Source organism: Lonchura striata, chromosome 14 (genome assembly GCF_050655825.1).
Source record: "Lonchura striata isolate lonStrDom1 chromosome 14, ASM5065582v1, whole genome shotgun sequence".
NCBI classification, from domain to species: Eukaryota; Metazoa; Chordata; class Aves; order Passeriformes; family Estrildidae; genus Lonchura; species Lonchura striata.
Window position 1 is genome coordinate 8,343,546 of NC_140716.1, and position 8,944 is coordinate 8,352,489.

The following is an 8,944-nucleotide window of genomic DNA, read 5'->3' on the forward strand; positions in this document are numbered from 1 at the left end:
TGTTTCCTCCCTAAGTCCTTGCTGATGTCCTCTGCTGCACTGGCACCACAGAAGTACTTCTGTCACCCTTGTAAATACTTTGGGGGGTGTGTGGGGTTGTGGCAGCAGCCTGTGCCTTGTTCGAACTGCTCTGTGTGGAGGTGGGACACTCCTTGGACAAGGGTGGATTTGCAGGTTTGGGTGTAAGTGGGGCTGTGCTGGTGCCAGGGCCCAGGGGAAAGGCAGCACTGTAGAGGGAAAACCAGGCTTCTCCTCAGGGGACACAGCTCCAAGGGCACTGCTGGACACAGGCACAATAAATCCAGTGTTCCCCCCGGCTGTGAGCTCTGATCCCTACGGCCCTGTAGCATCCAGGTGGCTTTGCAGGTAGCCCTGTGCAGGGGGCCCCAAAGAGGCCCCTTTGCCCCTCCTGGGAGCCATGAGTCCCTTTTGTCCCTGCTCTGGCAAAGCCACAGGGTCTGACCCATCTCTGCTACTGCCTGCACAGATGATTAAAGCATTGCCATAAACTTGTCTGGTCCCCCTTGATGCCACCATCTTAGAAACAGCATTCCAAAACGAAGCCTTTCCAGAGTGGATGCAATTGAGGTCAGTAGCTGAGGCTGCACTAGAGGCTTGGAACTGCTTCCTCAGATGGCAGTGGAGCTTTTGGCTAAGATGTTTCCACTTGGAGAGAAACTGGAAAATTTGGTAGGGGTAATAATGGTCTTGTAAGCGCAATGTGTGTGCTGGAGCAAGTTTCTAAAATAAGAAAGTGCTGGCATCCCAGATTTTGTATTTTTATATATAAAAATATTTCTATCTATAATAGACGACGGATGGATTGATGATGGATGGATGGATGGATGGATGGATGGATGGATGGATGGATGCATGGATGGGTGGATGGATGGATGATGGATGGATGGGTGGATGGATGGGTGGATGGATGGATGGATGGATGGGTGGATGGATGGATGGATGGATGGGTGGGTGGATGGATGGGTGGATGGATGGATGGATGGATGGATGGGTGGATGGATGGGTGGATGGATGGGTGGATGGATGGGTGGATGGATGGATGGGTGGATGGATGGATGGATGGATGGATGGATGGATGGATGGATGGACAGTCACCAACGGGGAGATGCTGCTGCACTGTGCCAGACTCAGCTCCAGGCTACCCTTCCCTCCTCAGTTTGTTTTCCCTGTTCCTGCTGTGTCTCCTGTCCAGAGGAGCTGGGAGTTCATCACAGCTGGGGATTGGTATGCCTCGAGCCAAACAACTGTCTTTTTTCCCTGCAAGTGGTATGAGATGTTTCAAAAGAAAGGTTAAAACCTTCCCTTGGGAAAGTGTTTGAAGATCTGGGCCCTACTGTGGTTAAAAATATTGCTAATGGGGAGCCCAATGAAAGCTGCCACCTCCAATTAACATCTTCATTTCCAGGTAAAAAGAGCTGAACGTGCATGACCTGAAAGTCAGGACCAAAGTTAATAGGGGCTTTGTTTGCCAACCCCCCTGTCTTTCTCCTTTGCCTCCAGGCCTAACTTAAAAATCAACCCTCTGTCCTTGCCAGTGTCTTCTCTTTCACAGTAATCAAATAAAATTCAGAAAACAACAGGAGTTTTCACCTCCTTAATGAACTTCTAGTGAGTCTGGCTTGATGAAAGATGGGCCACACCCTTTCTCTCAGCATGGACGGTTCCAGAATCTACATGGCTTGGAGCAGCTCCAGATTCCAGGCTGAACTTCTTTATTTTTCTGTTCTCCTTTTCCCATAACCTTTTCATCCCTTGTTATCTTGAGTTTCTCCCTTCTGACTCACTCTGTGGTGCAGGCAATGGGAAACCTGGCAGCAGCAGGACTCTGACACCTTTCCTGCACATCACTTGCAAGTGACTGATTCCTGAGGGTTCTTCTTACGACACTGATTTTCTTAGGGGTTGAACACATTCTTTTGTAATGCATGAAGGCTGGAGTAGGTGTGAACAGTGTGTGATGTGGCCTGGGACTGCACCAATATAGTCTCTACCCTCCTTGTACCCTATTTCTGAGCTGTAGAGGCAATATTGCCCCCAGCCCTGGCATGGCAGTGAGGAGGGACGGGCCTGCCTGCACCTCTGACCCTTTGATTGCTTTTATTCCTGCTTTGATTGTTTCCTGGGACGTGCTGCTGGCTGTTGTGACACAGGAGATGGATGTCACAGCCTGTGGGCACACTGGTGCTGCCCTGGCACAGCCTGGAGAGGGTTTTCCTCCCCAGTGATTATCTCGACTGCTCTGACACCTGGCTGGGCTGGGCTGGGCTGTCCTTTCCTCTATTAATTCAATTAAGATTTTTTTTCTCCCGTAAATGACTGGGAAAATAAGGGCTGCACGTCTGAATCATGAGCTTTTTCTTGTGCATTTCCCTTGGATTTAATTGCCTGAGCAGTGGCTCAGCTCCTGCCCTGAGGCCAGGATGCCTCAGAGTTGTTCCCTTTGACAGAGAACAAAAATATCTCAGGACTAAAAAACATGCTTTGAGCAGCTCAGAGAGTACATTACAGACTGGCTGCAGCAGTGAGCCCTATCACCAAAAAACCCCCAAGCCACAAAACCCTGTGATAAATGTTGTTACCCATCTGTGCAATGGGGTTAGTGTTAAATCCCACAGCTTTAGTGCATCCCAGAGGTCTGCAGCGGGGAGAGCTGGAGCACAGGGAAGGTGAGCAGGATTTGTGCTGTGTGGGTCCCAGTGGATATTGGCTTAAAGATGATCCTGCTGTTCTGCAGGAGGGCTTTCCCCATCCTGCCTGATGCCATCTGCTCCCTGCTGCTGCCAGGGAATGAGCAGGACAGCAGAGCCAGTGGGGACAAACCTGCTGGGAAGTGGATCTCCTTCTGAGGGCTTGGCTGCAGCAGCCATGCCTCCTGAAAGAGGCATGAATCAGCTGGATTTGTACAGCCTGGAAGCTCCTGGCGTGCAATGGCACCTGAACTAATTGCAAAAGTTCAGTGAAACTTGCAGCAGCACCAGTTCCCTCGAGAGGCTCACAGCTGCCAGGGGCTCCTCCAGGCTGGGGGACCTTGGGATGGGGCTGGCTCAGCACAGGAACAGTGTCATGCCAGAGCCCATTGTGCTTTTGATTGCTCCCTATTGGTAACCCAAAAGTCTCCTCCTCATTTGTGGCCAAGGATTTCCAGGCCTCCAGAGAAAACTGCCTTGGTGGGAGAGCTGGGTGAGGACCCCTGTTTGGCACCAGCTCTGCAGCATGGTCACCAAAAAAGGGTGGTTATGTTTTTCATTAGCCACTTTTGCTTTGCTGGGGATCAGTAACTTGGCTGGTGTGGCAGCAGCACTCTGGCCACAGAGAGCAGGCACAGACTTTCCCAGGCATTGTCCTGGGGAAGGCTCTGAGAAGATCAGAGAAAAGAATGATAAGCAATTCTTTACCTTCACTTGCTGCACCTGCTGTTGTGCACATGTGGAATGTGTTATGGAGATTCGTTTACCAAAGGGTGATTTCTTAATTGGACGCTGGATAGTGTTTGGATTAATTGACCAATTAGGTCAAAGCTGTGGTGGACTGGTGGTAAGGGTTACTGAGTTTCTGAATGAGTATAGAATAAGATAGTATAGGATGATATCATAAAGCAATTGATCAACCTTCTGCAATCATGGAGTCAATGCTAATTACTACCCAGCTCGGGGCCTGTGGTGACAGGCTGGAAACTTTCACTCCTGGGTGCAAATTGCCAGAGCTGCCACTGACCAGAGGTAAAGCACAGATCTGACAGGAACACAATTCCCACTGCAGTCCCTGCTCAGAAAGCTGCTCAGCCTTGAAGGACACAGAGCCAAAGCACAGGTGACGTGAGAGAGAAAAGATCCACAGCTGGAGCCGTGCATGTGAGTGCCTGGAGCTGGTCAGAGAGGACAGGGCTGTTCTGGGCTGATGCTGAAAGAGCTGATGCTGCTCAGCAATCCTGGCTGCTGTCCCCAGGCGGGGTCCTGGGCACCACGCTCCTGCTGTGCTGGCAAAATGTAGCTGTATTTGGGAATCTACCAAAAAAGTAGAGTCCAGCTCTCAGGGTTGCCATGGCAACTAGATATTTGTATATCATGAAAATTATACGGCACTGCTGATTGCCTCGTTTGTGAAGCTCTCTGTCAGGATGCCAACAAATCCATGTTTGTCAAGGGCTGTGAGGGAGCAAGTGGTGCTGTTGTTGAGCAGATTTCTGAATGGGAACTCTGCTGGAGTGTGGCTGTGTTATGACAGCATCCCTCCCACAGACACCCAGGAACACACCCCTGGCCTAGGAAGAGGCTACTTGTTCTGCTCATCCCCTCTGACATCCATTTGTACTTGTGCTGTTGCTTGGGCTAACACAAAATCTGAGTGACTTGTCATGGGAGACCACACTCAGAATGGCATGGGGGAAGGCTTGACAGGAAGCTGTCTTCTTGCAGGGAAAGGACTCAAAATATCCTCCTCTGGCTGTTTTTGAGAATCAGCCACAGGGTTGGAAGGCAAGAAGTTTGATTTAACTGTGCCTCCAAGGGAGGAGCTGAGAGCCACACGAGTGGAGGGGCCCCAGGAGCTGCACTCACCAGCTGAGATGGGCTGGGTGTGATCCTGCTCACAGGTGAATAACCACCATCCTCTGCTTCCAGAGTGCACAGAGACTTTGGGGCTTGGAAAAACGCCAGCCCAAATTAAATGCTTACTGGATTTTGGTATTGCAAAGCCACTAACTGTGGAGCAGTGGGAAAGGACGATGCTGCAGGGCTGGCTGGAACTTTCAGAGGTGGCTGGAGAAAAGGTTAGGGCAGGCTTCTCTTTTTACCCTGAAGGAAAAATTAATTTGATTTGGATGCTGTTTAGGCTCTATGACTCTGGGTTCCTGAAAGGGAATTGACCCACAACCCAGCAGCCGTTTAAGAGCTCAGCATTCCTTGTCAAGTATTTGCTTAGTGACTAAAAGCCACTTGCTATGAGCTCCTCTTTCATCTTGTTGAGATAATTAAATTAGGGGCTTGTCCACATGAGGATGTAAGACCTTCGTGGGGTTCCACTCTGCTCAGAGTGCTGGCACAGGTGCCCGTGTGGAGCACAGGGGCTGCTACAGCTCATCCCCGTCATGGCCAGCTGCCTCTGTCCTCATTCCACCAGCATGGGCTGCACCCAGCAGACACTGAATGTGAAGATCCCAGGCAGGGGGAGAGGAAGGAAACAGCAGCAGTCAGGTTACAGCAATTAAATGTGGTATTTCATCAGTGTGGAGGGCAACTGCTTACAGGAAAGGGCCATGGCCTTTATTAATCTCCAAAGCATTATATGAAATCATGGTCCCAAATAAATGCTGAATGCAAATGATGAATGTAATAATCCAGTATGGATAGCTGACCTGGGTGGGCTGTGGAAGTGATTATAATATAGTAATAGCAATAAGATTAACAGCTCTAATGAAATAGTAAATGCCAACTTTGCAACCTGCCCTTTTTTTCTGCACTGACTCCATCAAGGGATCAGCAGGAGCTGGGAGGGGGCTGAGTGTCCCTTTGCACATGATCCCTCTGATCCCCCATATGCACCTGCCCAGCTGGGATTTCAGTGTTGGGGCCCCATATCCACACAGATGAGGCAGAGCAGCTCCTGCCCTGGCAATAACACAGTTTGGGTACTGGAAATCCTTGCTCAGGTTTGATGGTTTTGGGTGTATTCTGCATCTACAGCAAATTCACCCTCCATTGCACATTGCCCTGGCCCCTTTGTGCTCCCTGTGCAGGCATGTCCCTTGCAGGATGGCTGCCAAGGCAAAAGCCACTGGGCTCCCAAAACATCCCAGTGCTGATGGCTTTGGCCCCTTTAACCCTGGGTACCTCCAGGATGTTACTTTTGGTAAATTTTTGGGGAAGGACTAAAGAGTGGGGGAAGTGGGATGAGGGGATGATGAAGGATGCTGCAGTTCTTGCAATCCTGATTTTAGGAAACAGCCATACAGGACACAAAATGCCTGTCAGGGTGGGATTTTTAACCCCAAAATGTCAGTGCAGGCTCTCACTGCTCATGGTGTCTGGCAGCGGCAACCACCACATTTTCCCTCCCATTACTTTCTCTATTTTTCTGGTTTAAACTGGGAAAACCCAAAAAAAGCTGCTATTTTGTTTGAAGAGTTCAGTATAGTGAATGACCTATTTTTCTTCTTGGATGAGTCATGGATCCTTCTTTGAAAGATCTCATTATTAATATGCCATTTGGGGGATATGTCTGAATTTTCCAGCAGTGGCAGCAGCCTTCTCTGTGCTCACCAAGGAATCCTCACAATGAATGGCATATACCAAATGGCTTCATGCAAAAGATTTAGTGTCTATGCACTTTTAAAGGATATTGCTTTCAAGCTTAACATTTTTTCCATATTAGAAATGTGTCGAAATTCTTCTCATAATGAGGAGAAGGGGATCCCTTCCCAGGCAGTGCTTCTCACAGAAGAGGAGAAGGGAGGTATTTTTAGATGTGCAGAATGGTCAGTGAGTGGGGTTGCAGCTCAGGGGGAGTGACCATCCCACCTGCATCTGGGGTGTATCCCAAAGCCCTGCTCTTTGCTTCCTGCACAGACCTCACTGAACTGCTGGCAAAATGAACCCTTGTGACATTTCCCATAAGGGGAAATGCAGAGTCCAACAAGCAGAGAACAGTGTCAATTCATTTTAGGAAGAGGCCAAACAAGCCATTTGGGCTGTTTGAACCCACCTCAGATGGAGCCAGTATGCCCTTGTAAAAATGGTATCTTTATTTGTGAGCTGAGATGTATTTTCCCTAATATTTGTGGAGCTCCTGCCTCCAAAACACCACCCAAAGTGTGACTTTAATCACTCCCTTCCTAGTCTAGTGGGTTGTATGGTAACTCAAGGGTACCAAATGGAAGTTGGCAGAGAATAGCATTCCTCCCATTTTCAATTTGTTGTTTTTTTTTTCCCTGAACTGCACTTTCAAAACTTCTCTGGAGCATCTTACCAAGTCAGTCTCCAGCAAACCTAGTGAAAACAATTAATCATGGAATCATAGAATGAAGTGGCTTGGAAGGGACCTTAAATATCATCTCATTCACACCCCTCTGCCATGGGCAGGGACACCTTCCACTAGAGCAGGCTGCCTTGAGCCCCATCCAGCCCCACCTTGTTCTCTCTTTCTCCCACCCTGTGCAGAATAACCAGCATTAAGGTCTCCCATGGACATTTCTTCTGCAGCTACAGAATCACAGAATCACCAGGTTGGAAGAGACTTTAAAGATCATCAAGTTCAACCCAGCCCTAACACCTCAGCTAAACCCTGGCACCCAGTGCCACATCCAGTCTTGTTTTAAACACATCCAGGGATGGTGACTCCACCACCTCCCTGGGCTGTAATTCCAGAACTTTATCACTCTTTCCCTAAAAAACTTTTTCCTAATATCCAACCTATATTTCCCTTGATGGAGCTTGAGATGAGTTGAATCCAATTACATGATTTTGAAGTTCTAAAGATGTATTTGGTAAGATTGACACTAAAACTTAATTTCAGGCTGATTGTATGCCACAGGCAGATGTGGTGCATATCACCTCATTAACCTGATTAGCTGGCTAAGCTGAATGATGAGAATAGCTGAGAGAAACAGAGTCAATGAGGTTTTTGGCAGCATGGGGATTTTGGGGCTATCCAGGTGCTGGGAAGGGCCCTGTGGATAAAGGGCTGTTTGTGCAGCTCAGCTCTGCTGGGAGACTGAGACATCCTCCTGTTCCATTAGTTTTTCACACTGACCTTTACCTTTTTTTTTTCCCAGTCCCTTGCTTACTGTGTATCTGCTGAAAAGACCAGATCTCTGTCAATTCTGGAGTGGGGCTTGTGCAATGGGGAGGGCCTGGCCTGTTTCAGTCCTCCCTGTCTTACAAGGGGAGCATTTGGGTGTGCAGGGGGGTTGTAAGGGAGGGTTGTACATGGGAGCTGAGCCCACACAAGTAATTTCCACCTGTATCTTAGCCACTCACTTTAGAGGCTTTTTAATTATAAATGGAGCTGGTATGCATGTGCCTGTCTGCCCTGAGACTCAGTGTGCTCAGAGCACCCCTAATTTAGTGTACCAAAACTGATTTAGTGATGGTGCTTTCTTGGGCTCTCCAAAATGGAGAGTGCAAATCTGACCTATGTTCTGATTTGGGGGGGGTGGGGCTGTGGGATGGCAGTGTTACCTCTGAGGTGTGCAAGTGGAGATGTTGGCACCTGCTTGGGAGAATGCTGGAGTCTGCTGAGGATCAGTCCTGGCCATGTCCCACCTCAGCCCCTCACCACTCAGGGAGCTCAAGCACCAGTTCTGGGGCAGCTCGTGCTGGCCACTGGACTCTTCTGTTCCCTCCAGCATGGTGAAGTCTGCCTCGAGATTGGCTATCCTAGGAAGCAAAGCAGAGGCAATCCCATGTACAGCTTCATCAAGGAGAAAATTATGTCGGATTTGATTAAGAGGTGGGATTGAGAGGGAGAAATAAATCAACTTCTGTAGCATTCATCACCCTGGGAAAGCCAGTGCTGGCAGTTTGCATCTTTGGTGCCTCCTGGAGTACCCAGCAGAGCTGGACAGCAGTTTTCCATTGCAGGCTTCAGGGATGGAATTATGGCCTGATAACTGGGAAATCCCATCTGGCTGCTCTCTGCTCTGGCAGCCTCTGCAGGCCCTGGGGAGCTGTGTGGGTCAGGGGCTCTGCGGGGGCTCAGCTGGAACAAGGCTGGGTCTCAGGCTGAGTCTCAGGCTGTCTCAACTGCTCTAGGCTGTTGTATTACAAGCTATCATCATGCAGACACTGCAGCACATCTCCACTGCATCCCTGGCAATCTCTGACATCAGTGTGATTTCCCCTGCCCTCTTTTAGAATACGATTGTCAACAATCAGCATGTGATTCAGCAATAAGAATGCTAATTACATGGCACGGCCACAGGGTTAAA